The sequence below is a fragment of the Psammomys obesus genome, unplaced genomic scaffold (genome assembly GCF_907164565.1).
Source record: "Psammomys obesus unplaced genomic scaffold, mPsaObe1.curated_primary_1811, whole genome shotgun sequence".
Classification (NCBI taxonomy): Eukaryota; Metazoa; Chordata; class Mammalia; order Rodentia; family Muridae; genus Psammomys; species Psammomys obesus.
In genome coordinates, this window is record NW_026596430.1 from 3,263,639 (window position 1) to 3,283,589 (window position 19,951).

Here is a 19,951-nt window from a genome sequence, read left to right on the forward strand (position 1 = left end):
AAAGAAGCCCCTACTCAGGTCATTGCAGCTAACTTTAACACTCCTCCCACCCTTCTGCCACTATTAAAATCAGAACAGGTAGTGGGGCCTCCTCACAGTGGCAGTAACCAGGCAGCTGGAGCAGTACAGCAGTCTAAATTCTCATCTAGACACATACTTCAGTCACAATTAGATGTCACTACTGTACTTAGGACAAAGGACAAATGATCAGAGAAGACTAATTAAGATGAATTATGATCCCTCTCCTATTCTGCACTTTGTGTTTCAGCTGCCATGCAAATGGATGACAAAAGCTGAGGAAATAACTGCCTACCATCTGTCTAAAAATTCAAAGCAGGAGCAAAGAGTGCTCGGAGGGCAAGCCAGTCAATGATTAATTAAAATCTTAAAAGTTCAGCTCACTAGTCAATTTCTTAGTATATTCTATCTGAAGAAGGCCATGAAGGAACAACTGGGACCCTGGTGTCATCATCATTTCTAGTGTAGCATTTCAGTAAGATAATAAAGATATTAAATGGTGTAGTAGCACTGGGTTTGAGCCCTACCACAACCCTTTCCATTTCAGCTACTCTAGCTACCTTCTTAGGCTATGATTTCAACATCTATCAAACAGGAAAAAGTAAAACAAATATCACCACAACCACCAATTCCAAACTTACCCTGCAGTATCCCCCACTCAAAAAGAGTCAGAACCTTTCATTTCAAACCTTTCCTTTGAACAGCACCCATCTGAGCATGTGACATTGCTAGTCACACAGTCCTTCAATCTCTCCCAATCTAAGACAGTGCAGGCCAGCTCTCCTCTTCTTATGAGTGTCCTTGTGGTCTTCCTAGCCCATATAATCTCAGATCCTGCTCTCATAGCCCAAGTTCTAGGCCCACATCTTTGTCCATCAGCTCCTCACTCCTATCCTCATCTCCTATCTTTACCTGCCAATCATTGATGTCTGCATTGAAGGCATCAGCTATTAAATTTCAAGCCCCAACAGGAAATTCCCTTCTCTAAACATTCATTGTCTCCATGTCATTTATTATAGCTACTTTCAAATTCATTTCAAACACATGACACCAACTTTAAAATGGACACATTGGTTCACCTATTTTTTAAAAAAAAGTAGTACATTAAAGGCAGAAAGTGGAAAAGATTTTCTAATATATAGCTTGCTGATCACCCATAGTCGCTTATCATTCACCTTGGAGAGCACAAAAATTATTTTAAAGTTCATGACTCAGAGTCCCACCCTGACTTTCCCTTTCTTCATCTCTAACTCATCCTTTAAAGACTAAGAACTGAGGTGATATCATATGTTCAACTGATTAAAACACCACCCACTCATATTTAAATGTGTTCCTGAGTCCATAAGACATTTGTACACGGCTTATCCAGACATTGAGCACATAGTTATTAAGGGTCACTTTTGCAAAAATCATCAAGACTGGGCATAGTGGCATACACCTTTAATCCCAGCACTGCAGAGGCAGAGACAAGTGAATATCTGTGAGTTCAAAGACAACCTAGTCTACAGAGCAACCAGAGATACAAAGGAAAATCCTATCTCAAAACAAAACAAAACAAAACAACAACCCCCCCAAAAATCCCCACCAAAACAGGACCCCCTCTTAACAACAATAAAAGAAAATAAAATGGAAAGAAAAAGACCGTGTCATGTTGCCCAAGTGATAAAAGACCTCTCTCTATTATTTTTTCCATGTAACCAATAGCTCCATGTGATAGGTAGATAAATAGTAGTTAGAAGCTTATGCATGACACAGACCATCCAAGAAATTCAAGACAACATAAAAAGACAAAACTTAAAAATAATAGGAATAGAGGAAAAAGAAGATTCCCTGCTCCAAGGTCCAGAAAATATTTTCAACAATATTAATGAAGAAAATTTCCCCAACTTAAAGGAGAGGCCAATAAGAATACAAGAGGCCTACAGAACACGCAATAAATTAGACAAGAAAAGAAAATCCTCTGCCACATGATAATCAAAACAGTAAGTATACAGAAAAAAAAATACTAAAAGCTGCAAGGGAAAAAGGCCAAGTAGCATATAATGGCAAAACCATCAGAATCACACCTGACTTTTCAACAGAGACTATGAAAGCCAGAAGGGCCTGGACAGATATCATGCAGACCCTAAGAGAACACAGATGTCAGCCTAGACTACTATACCCAGCAAAACTCTCAGTCCTCATAGACGGAGAAAACAAGATATTCAATGACAAAAACAAATTTCAACAATACCTACACACAAATCCAGCGTTACAGAAGACAATAGAAGGAAAAACACAACCCAAGAAAAGTAGCTACTTTCAAGAAAACACAGGAAATAATTAACCTCACTACAGTAAAACAAAAAGCAACCAAGCACACAACCTTATGACCACAGCCAACATCAAAATCAAAGGATCTAACAGCCACTGGTCATTAATCTCTCTCAACATCAGTGGACTCAACTCTCCAATAAGAAGACACAGACTAACAGAATGAATGCATAAACAAGACCCAGCAATCTGTTGCATACAAGAATCACACCTAAGTCACAAAGATAGACATTACTTGAGAGTAAAGGGCTGGAAGATGGCTTTCCAAGCCAATGGACCCAAAAAACAAGCAGGAGTAGCCATTCTAATATCTGATAAAATAAACTTTCAACCAAAATTAATCAAAAGAGATGGGGAAGGACACTTCATACTCATCGAGAAAAAATTCCACTAGGAAGATATCACAATCCTGAACATCTATGCCCCAAATACAAGGGGACCCACATTTGTAAAAGAAACATTGATAAAATTTAAACCACACATAGATCCCCACACATTAATAGTGGGAGACTTCAACACCCCACTCTCAACAAAGGACAGGTCAACAAAACAGAAATTAAACAAAGAAACAATGTCTCTAACAGAGGTCATGAATCAAATGGACCTAACATACATTTACAAAACCTTACACCCAAACACAAAAGAATTTACCTTCTTCTCAGCACCTTATGGAACCTTCTCCAAAACAGACCATATAGCTGGTCACAAAGCGAGCCTCAACAGATACAAGAAGATTGAAATAATCCCTTATAACCTGTCTCATCACCATGGAATAAAGCTGGACCTCAACAACAACAGAAATAGCAAAAAGCCTACACACACATGGAAACTGAACAACTTGCTACTAAATGACAGCTGAGTCAGGGAAGAAATAAAGAAAGAAATTAAAGTCTTCCTAGAACTGAATGAAAATGAAGACACAAAATACCCAAACTTGTGGGACACAATAAAGGCAGTGCTAAGAGGAAAGTTCATAGTACTAGGTGCCTTCAAGAAGAAATTCGAGACAGCTAATTCAAGCAACCTAATGGCTCACTTAAAAACCCTAGAAAAAGAAGAAGCAGACACACCAAAAAGGAGTAGATGGCTGTAAATAATCAAACTCAGGGCTGAAATCAATCAATTAGAAACAAATAAAACAATTCAAAGAATCAATGAAACCAAGAGCTGATTCTTTGAGGAAATCAACAAGATAAGACCCACCCTTAGCCAAGCTAACTAAAAGACAGAGAGACACCATCCAAACCAACAAAATCAGAAATGAAAAAGGGGACATAACTACAGACACTGAGGAAATCCAAACAGTCATTAGGACTTACTTCAAAAGTCTATATGCCACAAAATTTGAAAATGTAAATGAAATGGACAATTTTCTTGATCAATTCGACTTACCAAAGCTGAACCGGGACCAGGTAAATCAATTAAATTTTCCTATGCCCCCCACGGAAATAGAAGTGGTAATCGAAAGTCTCCCATCCAAAAAAAGCCCAGGACCAGAGAGTTTCAGCACAGAATTCTACCAGACCTTCAAAGAAGAGCTAACACCAATTCTCTTCAAACTATTCCACAAAATAGAAACAGAAGGAACATTACCAAACTCATTCTATGAAGCCACAGTCACCTTTGTACCTACACCTCACAAAGACCCAACAAAGAAAGAGAATTCCAGGCCAATCTCCCTTATGAACATTGATGCAAAAATACTCAACACAATACTTGCAAACCGAATCCAAGAACACATCAAAGATATCATCCACTATGACCAAGTAGGCTTTATCCCAGGTATGCAAGGGTGGTTCAATATATGGAAATCCATCAATGTAATCCACCATATTAACAAACTGAAAAAAAAAAAACCATAGCCAAGCAGTCTCTCTGTTGTCTTGGAACTTCTGGCTAAGCTGGTGATCCTCTATAATTCCTAACAGACCTTTTGTTTTCATTGCTATAGCCTTATTGTACATTCATCCAAGAAGAGAAGCCAGAAAGTATGCAGAGTCTTTTTTGTACTCTTTAGTTCAAACTTTCACTGAGCAGAAGGGGAAAGAGAACTGTATGAAAGACAAAGGTCAAAACAGACTGAATAATGTAACACTACTGAAGTGAAAGGAAACATGATGTGTAGCACATCACATAATTAGGAGCTAGCATGCTTTGTTACTTGCTCTGTGTGTGTGACACTTTGTGCTTTTAACTTCAGAATAATGATTTATGCCACTATTACATCTTATAAAAATAAGCATCATTACTTTTTTATTTTACACAAAATAAGTGACAGGACACTATAGTTGTGCCTTGGGTCATTCAAAGCATATATTAAAGCCAGGATCCTGATCTTCAAAGTGTTCGCTATAGAATTCTTTACTGTTCTCCTGTGTACATAGCTCTGTGGTCAGGTAGGGCAAAGTCAGCCTTCACATCACAGGATGATATTAATATTGCTTTACTCATAAGAAAAGGGGGATGAGGAATGGAGACAGCAGACATAGTAGCAGAGAGTCTGCAGAGGAAGAAAAGATATGTAGTGAAGAGGGGCAAGACACCTGCCTCATTCTAGGTAGAAAGAAGAAGGAGCTAAGCCCACATTGGCTGTGGTTTGGATCTATGCTCTGTTCCCTCAAAGTGCATTAAGCTTTAGCTTCAAAATAGAAGGGTTCAGGTGGTTGAAACCTGAGGCAGGGAATAGTGTGGATATTTATGTAACTGGGAATCAGCCTTGGATGAGATCAATTATTTATTATTGTACCAAGCCAGTTTCCATTAAAAAGGTTGTTAAAGAATATGTCTGGACACCCATTGGTATTTTGATTATTATATTTCATCATTTCAACTTTCTTTTCTATGTGCCTCTGTCATATGATGTCATCTCTATGATGACCTCAGTAATGGTCAGTAGATACTGGCACCATGCTTCAGAACTCTTTGTTAATAAAACTCTTTTATTTACAAATTACTCAGCCTCAACAATTTCATCATAGAAATACAAAATGGAATAAGGCAGTCCATTCAGCAAAATAAGGAGAAAAATTACTCTGCCATCTTCAATTCAATACCATCGACCACTTTCAAAATTACTACTAACACTTTTCATCTACTACAATCCACGGAGCACAGACAAACAAGAAAAGGGTGTGATGTCATATTAGCATGGTGTCAATGGCAAAGGTGATAGAAAGTGTGGTGCTGTACAGTTGATGGAGAGCCAGGAAAAGAAAAAGAAAGGATTGATAGGAATAGGTGGTTCTACTGCCATAGGGCATAGTATACAGGGTATGGATGAAAAGGACAACATGGTGGTAATCCAAGACATGTTTATAAGGCAGTGATGATCAGACTGTGAGTCTTTTCAGTTCATGACACACCAAGTATAAATGGGCCTGGTATGCAAAATTGAGTGTCCTTTTGTTCTCTGAGTAAAAATGACAAACCTGAAAATTCAAGGAATATATATCGGTAGTTCTCATTTCTACCCACAGGCTTCTGAGGTCAGAGGAACAGTAGCCTTTGTGTGAACACACTGTATAGAAGATTTCATGTCAGCAAGCAAAGTCTTCAATCACACACACACACACACACACACACACACACACAAACACACACACACATCTAGAAGTATACTATTTTTTATATTAGAAAATTGGTACTAAAATAGATCAAGTCTATGTTTCAGAAGTTTGAAAAGGCATAGCAAGGACTCAGATCCATGTCTAGATGCCTAGCTGACTTTAATGTTTGTCAGTCCATTCAATCCCATTTCTTTCCTAAGGAACAGGACTAGATCCCATGACTCTTGGTTTGATACCTTGAATTTCTCTGACTTAATTCTTGGCCCTACAAGCAATTTTCAGTCAGAAACCAATCTCAGTGTATTTGGGGGTTGGGAGTAAACTTCAAGAACACACATTAAGCAGTAAATTTACACTGGAGGAGGCATGCTAAATACCCAGGGGATGAATTCTTTGTATCATTGTTTTTAGAAATTGAACAACACTAAAAACACAGTGGTTGCTTGTGAAGTTTGAATAAGAATGGCCTATATAGGCTCTTATGTTTGAATACTTGGTCCCCAAGGAGGAGAACTATTTGAGCCAAATTAGGAGGTATGGCCTTGTGTGTCACTGGGAGCTCTCTTTGAGGTTGGAGTAGTCTGTGCTATTCCCAGTGTCCATGCTTTGTTTCCTGTTTGTGGTTTGAGATGTGAGTTTGCAACTGTTCCTGCAAATATGTCCTCACTATGCCATCATGGACTCTAAACTTCTGAAACTGTAAGTTCAAAATGAACTCCATCTTCTATATGTTGCCTTGGCCATGGTGTTTTATCACAGTTAATAAAAAATAACTAATATACTGCTCAAAAGAGTATATCATTGAAAACGCAGGTAATATAATTATATTTTACAGGCTGAGGACACCTCTGAGGAAATACTCTCCAGAATGAACTTTTCCTACATTCTTCCTGTGTCCAGAGTGCTTACATACCCCACCATACCAGCTTTTCCTATGTGCAAGTAGACAAGCTGGAAAGTATAAAAATCTGTCACTGACCAAGTTGAGAACCATGTGATGAACTAAAGTGTCCATTGGAAACTATCACTTATTGTCTGGAAGATTTTGAAGGTAAACAACACATTCTCCTGTTCTCTCAAGAAAGAATATACCGGCAATTGCCTTTGCTTCCAGGCCCTCACCACACTGTGTTTTGTTTTGTTTTTGTTTTATTGTTTTTCTGTTCCTTTTCTTTAGATAATACTGTATATTCCCTGTAACTTCTATTTAACTCTACAACAGAACCATCTCAATGGGCTCTGTAGGAGTTCTGTTCTGAGGAAAAGGAAGTTTTTTTGTTTTGTTTTGTTTTTTGGGTTTTTTTTCTTTTTTTAATTTTTTTCTTTTTTTTATTAATTACACTTTATTCACTTTGTATCCCCCCATTTTCTTTCCATTACTATGTAACCCACTTGGACACTGAACTGTCATATGCTACATCTGTGCAGGGATTCTAGGTTATCTCCATGAATGGTCCTTGGTTGGAGTATGAGTCTCTGGGAAGTTCCCTGTGTTCAAATTTTCTGGTTCTGTTGCTCTCCTTGTGGGGTTCCCATCCTGATGATCCCATTCCAAAGACCTATCCCTTTTCCAAAGGACAAGGTCATGCTTGAGACTCTGTGGACATTCAGTGTCGTGAAGGCTGGAGCATGGCGCTTAATCAGGCTTCTCTTCTGTTCTTGCCTGAGAGGGATTTTAGGGTGTGGAACTGAAATGATGCCTTTGCTAATAAACACTCAAATGGTTCACCGTAGGTTTTAGTTATAGTATTTGCATGGTTCTTATCATGTTCCTAGCTGGGTGCAGGATTGGTGAGACATAGCAAAAGGAATATTGTCTAACAGAAAATTAGAGGCTTAACAAATGAGAGTAATAAGGAGGTGAACAGAAAATCACAATTTGATGTGATTTGTTTTAACAGATGCATTGACATTACTTACTAGGTGCTATTACTTCATCCTAGGGTGACTTCAAAGATAACTTAACATTGTCTCCAACCTTCACAAAATGATGTTTTTTCTAGGCACCCATAAAAGCCACATCATTCCATAGTCGACCATTCCAGATCCCTGGCTTCCTTAGATCACAAAGGCCAGAAATTAAACAGGCCCTTGTCAGATCTGCAGCTCATCATTCACAAGAGGTGTATATCTGGGAGATTAAACTACTTTGTTTCTTTATGTTAGATGTCAAACCTCCTTTTATGCTAAAGAGAAAATTTTAGAAAAATTCAAAATTGCACTCTCTGAAGGTAAATAGCTGCTGACTGTAAGAACTAATGAACACAAATACCACCTTAAAAAAAATCTAGGTTCTTTTTGTTGTTGTTTATACAGAGAAAGGCCATTTGTCAGGAAACATCAGGATATGAATTCCTGTGCCTCACTCATTATCAGGATGACTTCAGGAAAACTATTCAGGTACTTAAAGTGCCTGGGTCCCTGCTCTCTCCCCCGTGGATTGAAATGGCACCGTCTACCCCTCCGGGATATTGTGAACATTAAATGCATGATATGTTGCAGACATTTCCCCAGGTTCAGATTTTCCTTGGGTTTTTTTTTTTTTTTTTTTTTTTTAGTGTTTTTAAATGTCTACATCTTCATTTTAGCATGTTGAGAGACAAAGATATAATTAAGCTTCAAGTTTCTTTCATTTCTGTTTGGGTGTTTGTTTAGAAGAGCAAGTTTCTTTCTGAGATCAGAGATATGCCAGGCTTCTTTTAATACATTTGTAGGCTTAATCCATGTGTAATTGTGTTTGCTGAGGAATGAGCAAAAAGCAGTTGTTGTATATATTTTTCATATGAATAGATGAGATATACAGCAATTCATTGATTTTATTCTATTCCTGGTAAACACTGCTATAATTATTGCAATTATATTTTATACCTGAAGCATTTTATATTGTTTTTATATCTGTTTTAAAAATAGCTTAAATGCCCTTTTATTTTTCCAGCAAATGGCTAGCATGTATCCCCTATTCTTTGTTTCCATAATATTCCTTTGTCCTGTCCTATTCTTTCTCATGATCAATTTTAAAAAGAAATCTCCAATATAAAAGCCAGTAAGATAAAACTATTAGCAACAGATGGAATGGATGAAGTACATCTCAAATAACTTCTTATCAATTATCAACTTAATGGGACTTCCTTGACCCTATTTAGGCTTGGTGCTCAAGTCTTGGAAGAGCTATGATCTAAGGGCCTTCAGCTGTCAGGGTTCCATTAGCTCTGTGGGCACATGTATACTAATATATGGATCACTTGGGATGGAGTACTTCCTATCATTTAGCAGCTGACCTAAACACAGACACAAATATTAATTGACAGTGCTGTGATTCACTGAGCAATTGCAATGAGCAATTGCAATAGGTAGCGTTCTTTTGAGAATCATTTTTGTTACTGCCTAACAGAGAGCTCTTAAGAAGCTATAGTATTTTTGTGAATAGTGACAATGCTTGATGAGAAACCCACAGTAAACAGTCTGCTGTATGCATTTTAGAAGCATCAGTGGCAACTCTACCAGAATCCACTGGAGTTAACAAGAAAAAACAAAAACAAAAACAAACAAACAAACAAAAAAAACCAAAAAATTTGTCCATTAAATAACTGAGATTCATGCAATGGTCTAACGTAAAGCTAAGATTTCTCTGATCTCAAGGTTTACACATGTGTCCCAGCAGGTCTTAATCCAGGGACCAGCCACCAATTTTGCACTACACATAGGCATTGCTGCTAGGATATTGTGTGTGATGCTTAGTTTGAGTCTTTTCTGCGCTTATATTTTTCAAATTCATTTTAAACATTATATTTATTATCCATCCCATGTGTGTGTATCTGTGAGAGAGAGAGAGAGAGAGAGAGAGAGAGAGAGAGAGAGAGAGAGAGAAAAGAGAGGGAGAAAGAGTGTGAAGAAGAGAGGGAGACCACAACACACATTTGGAAGTAAGAGAACTCCCTTATAGAGCTGGTTCTCTCCTTCCACCTTTTTAAAATTGATTTATTATTTTTATTTTATTTTATTTTAGTAATGTTAAGTTTTTTTTTATTAATTACACTTTATTCATTTTGTATTCCCCCATAAGCCCCTCCCAATCTCACCCTCCCTCCCTTTCTGCATGCATGCCACTCCCCAAGTCCACTGATAGGGGAGGTTCTCCTCTTCTTTCTGATCTTAGTCTATCAGTTCTCGTCAAAAGTGGCTGCATTGTCCTCTACTGTGGCCTGGTAAGGCTGCTCCCCCCTCAGGGGGAAGTGATCAACGAGCAGGCCAATCAGATTATGTCAGAGGCAGTCCCTCTTCCCTTTACTATGTAACCCACTTGGACACTGAACTGCCATGGGCTACATCTGTGCAGGGGTTCTAGGTTATCTCCACAAATAGTCCTTGGTTGGAGTATGAGTCTCTGGGAAGTTCCCTGTGTTCAAATTATCTTGTTCTGTTGCTCTGCTTGTGGAGTTCCCGTCCCTTCCAGCTCTTACTATTTCCCACTTCTTACATAAAATTCCATTCACTCTGCCCATCAGTTGGCCATCAGGCTCAGCATCTGCTTTGACAGTCTATACTGCAGAAGCTTTCAGAAACCCTCTGTGGCAGGTTTCAAGGTTGTTTCCTGTTTTCTTCTGGCTTTCAGAGGCCCTCTGTAGCAGGTTCCAAGGTTGTTTCCTATTTTCTTACAGAAGGGGCACTACATTCTCACCAAAGAAAAAATCCACCAAGAGGACATCACAATTCTGAATATCTATGTCCCAAATACAAGAGTGCCTTCATTTATAAATGAAACATTATTAAAACCTAAATCACACATCGATCCCAACACCTTGATAGTGGGAGACTTCAACCACCCCACTCTCACCAAGGAACAGATCATCTGGTCAGAAGCAAAACAGAGAAATAAAGGCCCTTACAGAGGCCCTAACTCAAATGGAGCTAATAGATGTCTACAGAACATTTCACCCAAACTCAAAGGAGTATACCTTCTTTTCAGTACTTCATGGTAATTTCTTCAAAATAGACCATATAGTTGGTCACAAAGCAAGCCTAGGCAGATATAAGAAGATTGAAATAATTCCTTGTATTCTATCTGACCACTATGGACTAAAGGTGGACCTCAACAACAATGGACTTAGCAAAATGCCTACACGCACATGGAAGCTGAACAACTTGCTGCTCACTGACAGCTGGATTAAGGAAGAAATAAAGAAAGAAATGAAAGACTTCCTAGAATTCAATGAAAATGAAGGTAAAACATATCCTTCCATCTTTAAATGTGTTTGGGATTTAAGCTACCTAACTAGTCCTGCTGGCATATGTATTTTTTTAATATTTTGAACATGTTACAGCATTTGTTAATTTATAAAGTAAGAGATTTAATTATAACTTTCCATGCACATATATAATGCAATTAGATAATGCTCCTTCCTATAGCTTAATACCCTTTCCTTCACCCTTTTCCCCATTTCTTTCTAGATACTCAATGTCTTCCCTTTTATACTCATGTTCTTTGGATCCTACTAGATTACAACGGTGAGAAAAAATAACCGATATTTGTCCTTGTGGATCTACCTTATTTCACTTAAAAAGGTTAAGCTAGAATTGAGGCAGTGGTTGCAGAAGATAACCCTATGAAGCAGTCAACCTTTGTAGCCAGCAGGCTAGCTCATTCCTCTACCTCCTATCTGTGGATGTGACTCTGTGAGCTATGCTGGGTCCTCTGACACAGGCATGAAAGATGCTCTAAAGGACGATTACAAAAAGAAAGGCATTTGCTTGTCTTATGATCCACCACATGGGCACTCACCCAGTTTGCTATCCAATAGTCTAATATCATTAATTACAATAAAATTATAAATTATTTTAAACTGGCACGGTACATTGCAGTCCACAGGGTGTTTCCATCTTCTGCATTTTATTTAATTTCAAAATCATAATCTGTGTGGTAACTGGATTTACTCCACTGTAAGTATAAGAAAACTGAGACCCAGGAAGCTGTGGTACAGAGGGCTATCTGCTATACAGAGGCTGCTTGTTTAAGTCTGTTGATCTGAGCAACCAGGTAGGACACATGTACAACCCAGCACTTGGGAAGCTGAGGTGAAAGGATTGTAAGAGCAATGCTATCCGAGACTACCTAGATGTCTCAAAATAACAAAAGAGAAACAAAGGAGTGCATACTTGTTGACTGACTATTTACTTTAAATGAGTATGTATTAAGGGACTACACGTTACAGAAGCTGTTGTATCAAAGTAGGGTAATGTAAACAACATCAGTGGGATGTAGACAGCAGGAAAGAGCATCTTCTCCAAAATCATCCAGGGAATGGTAATGCTCAGAAAGATATAAAGGTGTTCTCATGTTCAGGAATCAACATGTTAATATGTACCTAGTTTGTGTTCCATATGCAGTCTCTATGCCAAACTGAAGCAGAAAAAAAATCATCCAAAAGAGGACCGCCCATTACAAACACTTTTTGATTGAGCATGGCTGAAATATATTATCTCGGCTTTACAATGGATGGCAATATTGTTACTTGAATTTCTGTGTTGAAGGTGAATAAACAAGATTTCACGTGGCTATTATACCGTAGCAAAAACAAAAAAACAGATTTCAACTTGTAAAGCAAAATACAAGCGATGTATAATGGAAACCATAAGAGAGTCATTTAACTGAGGAAAATGAAATAAAATGTTTTAAAGATCAGGAGCCTGCTCTTCACTAAGGAGCTGTGAGCTCTGCAAATGAGGCTATGGAATTCTTTGCACAAGCCTAGCTGATTCAGCAGATAGAGTGAATTTATAGTCTGTCATGTTTGGATGGACAGCCTGACTTCATAATCATAAACAGAATTATGCTTAACAGCCCAAGGCTAACACCACAAACAAGGAAACGCACCATTATGAGTCTATAGAACAAGAATGAAAACACTAATAATTTCCACTGTGGTTGGTTATAAACAGGACTATTAAACATCAGCAAGGATAACTACTCTGGTTTTAGAAGACATCTTAGATCTGAGGACACTCACAGAATGGCAGAAAAGGAACAAGAAGAAACCAGGCTTGATACTAATAAAAACCAGCGTTGTACACATGCACACTATTCTTTAATGACAGTTATCAGATAATGGAGCTCTTTAAACTTTGCATAAACATGTATTCATATACATTATTTCTGTATGAAATTCTTTAATAAGCCAGGCAGGTTCTAAGTTGTCATATGTTGAGAAGCAATGCTTAATTCAAGATATCTTTGTTCCTGGAGCAGACTTTTTGAGATGTTTGATGTTTACATTGCTGTGGCACAAACTATCTCAGACAGTCAAATGAGGATTCATGAAAGCAGTATCTTAAAAGTGAATAGGAGGCCAAGGCACAAAGAGTAAGCTGATGTACATTGCCTGTTAAGAGTTTTCAGCTGCTGTTATTGATTTTATTTTCATTTACTACGATTCCTCCGAGAAGCTAAACAAACTCCTTGTTGAGACAAATGCAAAGCTGACTGCTTTATTTTGTGAAATGAGAAATAAACACACCGGGTCCCCACACCATTTCTCTTGGGTTTCACTAAAGTGTTTGCATCTATCAGGTAAATTTTCGAATGCTAATATTTACCTACATGAATCCACCTACTTCCCACTTTCACAGGTGACTCTTTCTTTCTTTAAATATTTGACAGCCAAATAAATTGTGCTGAGCCCTCCCGGGATCAAACATGTGCTAACTCAGCTGAGGGATGTAATAGAGTCACGGGGAACACAGTCTCTAGAGCAAAACCATGTGGGTTCAAAGCCAGGCTCCAGTGAAGGTTGCACTTTGAATCATCAAGCCATGTAGTTTTCCCTCTCTATATTTTTATTCTCCATCTGGGAGATGGGAGGCTGAATTTCCTGTAATGCCAACTTCATTTGAAGTTATCCTGAGACTAATATGACCCAAAAGTTCTACCGGACACAGACCCTTAAGAGCACATAAAAATAGTCAGGGTCTGATTCCTATGATTTGCTGTTCTGTGAAGAATCCACTCATCTTTGGTTTCAATGAATGATGATATTCTTATCAGGAAAACATATTCTTGATAATAACTAAATGACTAATAAACTATGTTAGCTTAAACACCGAGAGAAACAAAGAAAACTGAAGGTAGACTTTCTCACCATGGTCCCGAGAACACAGTGAAAGGTTTCAGGCTGTCATTACACAGTAATTTCTGATTTCAGTAAAACTTAACCAAAAGAAACATCAGTTTCTTGATGTTTCTTGATGTTTGCTTGATAAATGATTTTATGCTGACCACATCAAACCCACACTAATTACACAATCAATAATGTAGTGTGTGTGTGTGTGTGTGTGTTTGTGTGTGTGTGTGTGTGTGTTTTAAACTACACACACACACACACAAAAAAAAAAAAAAAAAAAAAAAAACTAAGTATGAGAAAAGTTTGCCTGGTACCTGCGGTGGATCTGAGGAATTAAGATTCTGAGATGTCTGGTCAACAACAGATTTGGTGAATATTCTCAAGTTGCCTCCAGAAAAAAGTTGTAGGTAGATGTCTTCAGAAGGGAACATGTAAGAAATAAGTCCTCGGGTGAATATTATAGTTAAAAACATAACACACCAGTGGCCCTATCAGAGAGAGGCTGGGTGTCCAGCTGTCAAGGCCAGTCATCTAGTCATTAACAGGTTAGCTGGCTAATAGGCTAGACAAAACAACAGCAAAGACAGACTCTGACTCTGGAGGTCTCATTGAAAGATTTCTTTTTTAATTCTCGTGGATTCTGTTAGGAAGATACCCATCAACCTTTCCCAGGAAAGTTTGAGAAGTAATTCATTGTTGAATGACACACAAGCAAGCAAGCAGAGCCAGGTGTGGTGGCCCAAGCCTGTGATCCCAGCACTTGGATGTTAGAGACAGGTGGATCTCTGTCAGTTCAAGGCCAGCCAGGTCTATAAATCAAGTCCAGTACAGCCAAAGCTACACAGAGAAACCCTGTCTCAAAAAGCTAAAAAAAAAAAAAAAAACAAATAAACAAACAAAAACAAGCAAGCAAGCAAACACAACAGTAGGATTGGGACTTTTGTTGTTGTTACTGCTGTTGTTGCTATTTACTGAAGAATTTCCAAGGACTTGTAATATGCAATATGTAATATTGCATATTAGTAATATGCTAATATATTTTAAATTCACCAGCAAGATACTATTCAGAATTTTAAAAGCTCACTTGCCTATAAATTCCCTACCCAGTCTGTACTACCTCTTGTAGATACAGTGAACTACAAATGTTATGTAAAAATCACATTTAAAAGCTATGCCTGCTGGTCCATGCTTGTAATCCTGAACTCAGGAGGAAGAGGCAGGAGAAAAACAAGTTCAAGTCTAGACTGTGTTGCAGAACAAAACTGTCTCAGAACTACATGTCTGTGGAACAGTGAATAGGAAATGAGATCCCAGGGTTGGAATCATGACTGGTGTGACCCAATTTGAGCAGATCATGCTGTGATGAGAACATGTTTCCTGCAAAAGGATTACAGGGACCACTGAAGTCCCTCGCAGAAGGAAGCCTTCACAGCTGGCCTCATAATAAGTAGCATTTAAGTACTTCATTCTTTATGAGTGACTGAAATTAGCATTTTCTGTTCTTCCTAATATCCAGAGCAACCTAGGGACCTGCAAAAAGAAAGCTGTTGTTGCTGTGTAATATGTGATTTTTTTTTTCTTTTATTCAGTCTCATTCATTCATTGAACCTCTAGGACAAAAGGACTTGTTTGGTGTCAGGGCCTGTACTAGTGCAGAGGTTCAAACACAATGAAAACACGGCCTTACAGAGGATGACAATGCAGCCATCCTTGTGAGACTTGACTGGCTAGGGTCATATAGAAGGGGAGGAGGACCTCCCCTATTAGTGGACTATGGAAGGGGCATAGTAGGGGAAGAGGGAGGGAGGGTGGGATTGGGAGGAGACAAGAGAGTGGGCCATAGCCATGATACAAGGTGAATAAATTGTAATAATAGTAATTAATAAAAATATTTTTAAAAATTTTAAAAAGAAAAAACAAAACAAAACAAAACACAGCCTTTGTCTCACCTTACTTGTTTTCAGTTGACTACTTTGTTATCTGCAAATGTCTCCTTGGCAAGCAGGCCTTCTCTGTGGGAGTCATTTCAGCTTGCCTCTCTTCTCTGAAAAATACTTCTACATACAGAAAAGTAGCTGCTTCCTCTCTTCAGCTCATATCACCTGAAAGCATTGCTCCAAAGGGTTCCCTGGTCCAGATATGTCCATCTTTTTCATAGACCCAAATCCAAAGAAGGAGTCCCTGACCAGGCAACAAAATGAAGAGCCAGGGGTTGCACTGTGCTGGTGATTGCCATGCTATCCCCACTGCTGATTCTGCTGAATGACAGAATGTGGGCTGCGGTGTGCTCTAGACATTTCAAGTCATCAAAAAAATTTCAGTGCTTACTAACTCCCTCTTCTTTCATATGATTCCCTGCACTCTGGTGAGACCTGATAAGCTAGGGTCAGATGAAAGAGGAGGAGGACCTCAAATATCAGTGGACTTAGAAAGGGGCAGGGAAGAGATGAGGGAGAGAGGGTGAGATTGGGAAGGGAAAAGGGAGGAGGCTACCGCTGGGTAATCTCCCAGTGGTACTACCTCCCAAAGTAAATAAACTGTAATTAATTTAAAAATAATAATAAATTAATTAAAAAATAAAAGTATTCAGTGCATCAAAAAATTTACAAAAACTGTGTCTCTGCTGAATATTCTATTTCTCACTGTCACTGAGATAATTCAGTGTAACAACTACTTACAATACATTTCCATTGTGTGCTATGTGCAGCATTATGAGTAATGCACAAATCTTCTAAAGTAGACAAGAGCATACACACAGGTCATCTTTATATCTTCTGTGAAATACTTGAGTTCCATAGGATTTTGTATTCCTGAAGCTCTATGATAAATTACCAGGTATACCAAGGATCTTCTTTATATATGTTAACATGTATATTTACATATATGTGTATATATGCAATATTACAGAATACACATAATTACAAATATGCATAAGTGTATATGTTTATAGCGAAATCATCAAATCAGTAATTACATACAATACAGACTGAATAAAAGCTTTACTGAACCTGATTTTGTATTCCCATAGCATCATCCTGTCAATTTCAAATATACAATAAGATTAACTAAAAATAAAAACAAATGATTGTCACTAGCAGAAACAAAGAAAGAAATCACACTTCCACTAGAGGTGAGATTATTCTAGCACAAGCTAGCTAGAGAAAGGAAGAGATGTATGTGGGAAAGGGGTGTGATTTGAGTCTCATAAACACAAATTCAAAATCCTTAGAGTCTTATTTTCTTTAAAAAGTAAACTTTGAAAGCAGGTGAATGTGTGCAAGGGATGAGCCCCTAAGAGGAAAATTGTACTTCCTACTCACCTCATACTTAGTGGCTGCTTTACAGACACCAACGCAGAGTGATGAGGGAAAACAGGAAATGACGAATCCTTATAGACATGTCAACTGCATGCCTTTGAGATAAGCCAATGAGGGTTTTTTCTTCCTCTATTATTATTTTCTTTTTTAGTCAAATCATAGCTTTTCACAAGGGAGATACTACTGACAACAAATACTTAGAAAATACTTGTTTTATTTACTTTTCTGTTGCTGTGAAAAAAAAAAACATCATGATCAGGCAACTTAAAGAAGGAATAGTTTATTTGGACTTACAATTCTAGGGGTGTAGGGATCTACCATGGCTGAAAATGAGGCTGCAAGTTGCTCATGGCAGCTAGGACAGGAAGTTATGGGTTCATGTATCAGTCCCATGCATAAAGCAAAGAAGCAAAGAAAGCAAACTCTAAGTAGGCAAGGCTTTTCACTCCCAAACCTGTGACCAGTGATATTCTTACTTCAGCAAGCCTGGACTACTTAAAGTTCTAAACAGTGCCACCAGCTTGAGAGAATATTTCCAAATGCCATAGACTATGTGACACGTTTCTCATACAAAGCACAATAGCAAATGCTCCATCAATTTTTAGGAAAATCTCCAAGGCAGCACAATGTATATTTCACTGGCCAAATTTTCAAACTACTTTCAACACAAGACTGTGATTATAAAGGAGGTGTATCCTTCTCAAATGCTGTCCCAAATAATTGTGCAGTTTTACATATGTCAGTGGTAAAGATTTCAGAGTGAAATTTTTTCAGGTATCAAATCACATATGAATGATTTTTCTGTTTCGTGCCGATAAAATTGTTCTCAAAAGCATACACCATCGATACCGGCAATTAGCTCCAACTAGTGAGCAATTAATACTTAAAGTAAGCAACAAAATTGTATTAAAAAGAAATTCATGAACAAAATTGTGTTAAAAAGAAATTCATGAAGGATAGTGTGTAGCAGGTTGGAAGTATTTGTATTATGTGACATGAAGACCAGTCATTTGTACTGTGCAAAGAACAATTTTAGAGATTTCCCATAGTTATTAAAGAATTCTCTACCCATTGAATCACAACTTTTACTCTTCTGAAACAACAGATTTTTTAAACAATAAAAGTTTTCATGATTTTCAGCCTTGCAAAACAAAGTTCAAAGCAATCTTTTTGTTTAAATCACAGAATATAATGAATACAAACAGATACATAACTTGCCTGTATGAATGAACTAATGAATGCATAAATAAATAAACCTGAAATCCACAGGCATACTGACTTAGCTCAGAAGCATTGAGAGTGTAATATAGACTTTAAGTATCCATCTCTGCATCAGTTAACTCACCCCTCATTCATTCTATTTATTAGGCACCTCCCTTGGGCCTACACTGTGCTGGTTTAAGACCCATGGATTCTGCCCCCTGGGAAAGAGGAGCATCATTCTGTCAGTGAGAAAGATGCCTTGGCAGATAATTGGAGTTCAGTTGAGTAAATGTTAAAGTAGAATTATTAATAAAGAACATTGGAATACAGGAAAGGAAGTAGCTATCAGCCTGGGATGCAGAAGACATTTTCTCAGAGGAACTGACATTAAGCTGGGTCGTGAACAAATGGAAAGGAGGCAGCCAGGGGAAAAGAGTGACCTCACACTGAATGCAAAAGCAGGGTTACCATCGAGTGCATACTATTAGGAACCTGGATAATTAGAGCAAGGATATTAATCCAGTTTAATTGGAATTGCCTGAAGATGCATTGAGTTGGTTGAAGCCAGATAGTGAAATAACTTAAACATAAATCTAAGAGTGAATCTGTTCTGCACTCAGCCGAAGGTATTAAGACTTCTTATTCAGCTCATGTAGGAGAACATCTGGAGAACAAATAAAAGCATGAAATATATTTCAGAAGGTGAAAGGAGAAGTTGCAATGGAGTCTTCAAGTTTAAAGCTGTGGCCTCAACAGCTGGCTCTGCCACCGAACCAGATTTGCCAATTAAAAATCAAGCAATGGTTGGAGTATGAGCCACTTCTGATGAGAACTGATAGACTAAGATCAGAAAGAAGGAGAGGAGGACCTCCCCTATCAGTGGACTTGGCAAGGGGCATGCATGCAGAAAGGGGGGGGGAGGGGGGACCGGGAGGGGAGGAGGGAGGGGCTTATGGGGGATACAAAATGAATAAAGTGTAATTAATAATAAAAAATGGAAAAATTTAAATAAAAAGAATAACAAAGTGGAAAAAATAAAAAAAAAATCAAGCAATGGTAAAGAACAGAGGAAGGGTGTGTATTCGCTATCGTTCTATTGGAAATCACAGGGAGATCCTAAAATTCTCAAGTCCATGTTCAGTGTGCTTACATAAGCTTTGTTTTAAAGGAGGGCACAAGTTTTCATAGTTAAGTAATCTTGGTCAAGCCCACAATTGACCAATCATCATCTCAGCTCTAGTCTATCCTGCGTGGTAGTCCAATAATTGGCTAAACTGTTTGATCTGTCCATTGTCTGGGGTGTAGCTTTGACCTCATGGAAAATTGTTTTCATCTGGGGAATGATTTTTCCTATATTTTTTCTTTTTTTCCTTCTTTCTTTCTTTCTTTCTTTCTTTCTTTCTTTCTTTCTTTCTTTCTT

At 38.0% G+C, this 19,951-nt stretch overlaps 1 protein-coding gene across 7 annotated transcripts in view; it reads right to left on the reverse strand.

The window, feature by feature from the left end:
* Nrg3 (neuregulin 3) overlaps positions 1-19,951 on the reverse strand; it is a 1,183,895-nt gene that overhangs the window by 569,151 nt on the left and 594,793 nt on the right. The gene's annotated exons all lie outside the window — the stretch shown is intronic.